The 5,000-nt window shown below is 35.9% G+C and overlaps 1 protein-coding gene across 3 annotated transcripts in view; it reads right to left on the bottom strand.

The window, feature by feature from the left end:
* Positions 1-2,650: 2,650 nt before the first annotated feature.
* LOC143036805 (uncharacterized) overlaps positions 2,651-5,000 on the bottom strand; it is a 1,429,357-nt gene continuing 1,427,007 nt past the window's right edge. For all 3 annotated transcript variants that reach the window (XM_076204581.1, XM_076204572.1, XM_076204592.1), the window contains exon 10: positions 2,651-4,535. The gene's annotated coding sequence lies outside the window, so the exon portion shown is untranslated. The remainder of the gene's footprint in view (positions 4,536-5,000) is intronic.

Raw genomic sequence — 5,000 nt, 5'->3', positions numbered from 1 at the left:
GTTTTACTACTCTCGTAAAAACTCTTGACTATTCTGAACAGCTTTCTTCCTATCCCAAATATCTGCAATACCTCCCACACTGCCATCTGTTTATCCTGTCATAAGCCTTTTCTAAATCCGTAAAGGCCCAAAGAACATCTTTACCTTTTTGTAAATCTTTATCACGTATCTTTCTTGCCAAAAATCTGATCCTCGCAACCCCTACATGTTCAAAAGCCACACTGTTCCTCATCAATTACTCCCTCTGTTCCTATCTAAATCCTCTCAATCAAAACCTTCCCCTCCGCTTTCCCAACTACACTCAACGAACAATTCCCTATGTAACTACTACACTCACATTTGTCCCCTTTTCCCTTTGAGAGTGTAACTATACAAGCATTCTTTCAGTCTTCCGGCACTCTATTCTCTCTTAAACAAATATTAGATAACCTCACCAGCCAGTTCACCATCACTGTTCCTCACTTTTTAGACATTCTACATAACACCCATTCAATCCAGGTCCCTTACCTGCTCTCATTATCGTCACAACTACTTTCACCTCATCTTTACTTATTTCTCCCCTCTATTCCTCTTTTAACTTCTTTCTAAAACATCTTTTTATTACTTTCAATTTGTTCTTGTAATACACTTAACCCATTTCGTATCTACTCTCCAATTTGCCACCTTTGTCTTACGCTTTACTTTTCTTTTCTTTGAACCTCTCATATGACTCCCTTGTCCTATTCTGTAACCAGTCTGTGAATCCTTACTTCTTTGCTTCCTCTTCCTACCGCTCACTACCCTTCCTTATATTTCTTCCCGTCCTTATTGTTCCACACACTATCTTTGCACACATTGTGACTCCCTCCTTGAACAATCATCATTCCTCCTCGACTCTTAGTTCTACTCTATCCTTTACTCCCTCCCATTCCTCTCTCAATTTCTTGTTGTACTTCTCCTTTTCTTTCTCGTTTAAGAAGTTTGTTTTAATCACCCCCTTACCTTCATTGTTTTTCATCTTTCTCCACCTATCCTTCACTCTCAACTTACCTTCTAGCATAAAATGGTCTGATATTTCCCCACCCTCTCCCTTTAGAACATGTACATCCTTAACTCTTCCTACTCTTTTCCTGGTTATCACTATATAGTCCATTAATACAATATTTAGCACCCTTTCATCCACCACCCTCTTCCATGTGTACTTATGCTTGACTTTCTTCCTAAACAATGTATTTGCTATCATCAACTCTCTAGACACATCTCCACAATCAACTCTTCATTACGATTTTTTTTCTTGGAACTTCACACTTCCTAACCACTCTGTCTATTAGTCCATTTCCTGCACTAACATTAAGGTCTCCCAATATCATTACATTGACATTTTTCCCTAAAACATTTATGCACTCATTTAAATCTATCTAAAAAGACTACACTCTTCTCACTACCAGGCCAATATACACTAACAAAAACCTACATCTCTCTTCCAATTTCACCTTTATCCACATTAACCTTGAAGAAACCTTCTTCCACTCCACCACATGTTTAACCTATCTCTTCACTTACTAGTATAGCCACCTCTTTTCTCCCTCATCCTCTCTCTACTCCTGAGACCCTCTCAACTACATTCCCAAATTCAAACTCGCCCCTCCCTCTCAACTTATTTTCATTCAATCCCAACACATCCATTTTCTCACAAACATACTGCCTATCTCTTTTCTTTTACTCTCATATGTATCACACTAATGCATATTAAAAGACGCAAACCTGTTCTGGCTGGAAAAGTCTTCCCAGATCTTCTTATGTCTTTGCTAACTTAGGAATATCCCTTTTGGGTCTACAGGGAGAAGGATGCCTAATCCTATTCTGGTCCTTTTTGGTGGCAGTATTCGTTTTCTCCTACCACAGGGCTCGGCGAAATAAAAAAAGGAAGAAGATGAAACATAAAATGGGAAAAATTATGAATATAAATCTATTGTATGGATTACACGGTTCTCCTTCAATGTCTGAATTTTTAAATACTATCTATTAAAATTCTACCGTCTGAAAATGCGTTGGCTAAATTTAGCCAAATCATAAAATATTACCACCAGGCCTAATAGTTTAGATAAATCTGATTTTCCAGTAATTTCCCTCACAATATTTGCATTATACATTTTTAATGATTCGTTAATCTTTATCACAAAAGGCGTCTGTGGAAACACATTCAGCATTTACGGTGAGCCATATACTGGTATGAAATATTACTAAAAGGCCTAAAAGTTTAGATGAATCTAATTTTACACTAATTTTCCTCACATTTATTCAATATTGGCATTATATATTTTTAATGATTCGTTAATCTTTATCACAAAAGGCGTCTGTGGAAACACATTCAGCATTTACGGTGAACCATAAACTGGTTTATCTATTTCATATAAAGATACCTCAAATGGGAGAATCAAAGACTCTTTACAATGGCATGTGTCGCTAAATTCATCATTCCACTTTCACGCTGTGGGAATAGGAAACCTCCCGGTAGAAAAAAAAAAAACCAGTTGGTTTCGGCAAGCCTTTTTATTTTATTTCTTTAAGCCAACATTGGGTCGCCTCTCCTCCCGGCTAGGGTGGTCCACCTGTTCCTGAGCTTAAAATGGTATCCTTTGGAATACCCTGCTGGTTAATTAAACACGAATGAAAATATATAGGCAATTTTATTAATATTAGGAAAGAGACACGTGGGGTGTGGTGGCTTGCCTTGGTAGTCGGCGCAAAGTCGTATAACTCAGAGATAACTGGCAAACTGGCTTCTGTTGGAGAAAGAAGGAAGAGGAAGAGGGAGGTGGAGAGTGAGTAAAAGAATGGAAAGGATAATAAAAAGACAATTTGATTAGGATAAGGAAGGTAAATATGTGTAGCAGAGTGAAATTATTTCAAAATATATAGCGTGAAAAGAATTCGAGAAAAAAGTATTGGAAAATCAACATACGGAACAGGAAATATGAAACGTCGAAGAGAAATAAATTAATCATGATATATATACATATATATATATATATATATATATATATATATATATATATATATATATATATATATATATATATATATATAAGGTTTTATTTCAGATGAAGATTCTTAAAAGTTGCAGACGTAAGCTGAAGGAAACCTACAAAAGAAAGAACGAAGAAGATAATCTAAGAAAGAAAGCTAACAATGAACTCAGGGTGAAGAAAAAGCATGTTAAGAAAATGGAAGTGGTAAATGCTGTTCATTTACTGACACTGTAGGAGAATATGAGATTCCTGAGGAAGGAAAGAATGTGTGTTGTTGATGGGGGTTACAGATGTGTGAATGAATAAAATAAGATAAAATGAAATAAAATAAAAGAAAAGAAAATAAGAGGAAATAAGAAATAGATATATGGCTGCGTATTTTTTCAGAGCATTGTTGACCTTTCAACGATATAAACAGCTGTGTTTCCGGTATAAAGTCATGAGATGTATATACAGTAGTACCAAAATTTCTTGTCGCCTATCTTGAATTTATCCATGCAAATATAGACGCTAGAAGTTCTTAGACTAATGCAAATGTATTCATTAAAAGACCTTTCTATTGTAAAACAACTAATATATAGAAAATGCATTCCAAATCCTTAACAATGAAAACTACATTTGAATAGTTGAATTCAGAAGAGGCGACATGATATTTGGAGTCAAATGGAAATTATTAAATTATAAAAAAAAAACAGGATTAACAGAGGAAAGATGAGATGGCAGAAGTGGAGCTAGATCAAAGCTGGTACCAAAAGAAGGAAGGAATTAGTTGAAAGGCGAGCGCTAATATTTCGAAAATAAATTTGCGTTACTAAAAAAAAAAAAAGATAGTATTCTCGAAGATTTGTCTTCAGCAGGCTTCACTGAACATATATGTTTTTATTGTAATCTGAATTTTGGAGTTCGGGTCAATTTTCTATTTTGTCGTCTTTCGTCAACAGCGTACCATAAGTCTAGGAAGAACGTGTTGTTCTGAGCACTAAAAGTCTGGAAAGAGTCTCAAGGATGTGGAGATGTTCTTAGGATGTATAGTATGTGTGCCGTACGAGAAAGGGGAAAGGAAAAAGAGTGGTTGAAGGTGGATGTAAGTGGACCGGGGATGTGGACTCTAGAATCGTGGAGGAAGATTGAATGGAGGTAGAGGGACCAGTTGGGAGGAATAAGGCACACTCAACACTGCGTGAGAAGAAACAAAACAGAAACGTGACAATGGAAAGAGGTCTCATAGGAGGAAGATGAGTTAATAGTAGAGAAAACCAAGAAGACGAAGAATAGGAGGATGAGTAAGAGAGAAACAACAGGAATAGGGTAAGAAAAGGAATATGAATAAGTGGAAAGGGGAAGAGGAAGAGGAAGGAGAAGGAGAAGAGGAAAAGTGTAAGAAGAGTTTAGAGGACTAAACGAGGTTGTGGTTGAGGAGGAAGGATCAGAAAAAGGGCAAGAGGGTAGAGATATTCAGAAGATTTACGTTGCCTATTTACAAACACACACACAGCTACAGGTTGTGTTGGTTCTTGTCATCCTCTGAAAAGAGAAGAGAAACATATTAGAGACATTAATATGTATTTGGAGAAGAAAGGACAAATGAGTGATTGGGTGGTCTAAGTAAAACAAAGATGATCTAGGAACTGATTTACCTTAACGTTTCGACTAACTTCGTCTTCAGGAAGATGTAGGTATGTCTTTCTAAAGAAGGTCAAATTGGTCGAAACGTTAGAGTAAATCAATTCCTAGATTGTCTTCGTTTTAATTCCACCACCAAATCTCTCATAAATATGCACATAGTAATAACATCAAAACAAATATAATATATATATATCTTATATGTAAAGAAAAAAGTCGGCTACCTCCCATAAAATGGGGGAAAGATTCCTTGGTGCAAGGACAAAATATCATGTGTGAGGGCAATGCTTATGAATACTTAAATTAGATATTATTTTTTAAGTAAACGTTTCATGTATTATGCTTAGTTAAACAATACAGTTAAGG

The sequence above is a fragment of the Oratosquilla oratoria genome, chromosome 2 (assembly GCF_046742065.1).
Source record: "Oratosquilla oratoria isolate Oo_2021 chromosome 2, ASM4674206v1, whole genome shotgun sequence".
NCBI lineage: Eukaryota > Metazoa > Arthropoda > Malacostraca > Stomatopoda > Squillidae > Oratosquilla > Oratosquilla oratoria.
The sequence above is the reverse complement of the archived record's forward strand: the minus strand, read 5'-3'. Positions and strand labels throughout refer to the sequence as shown.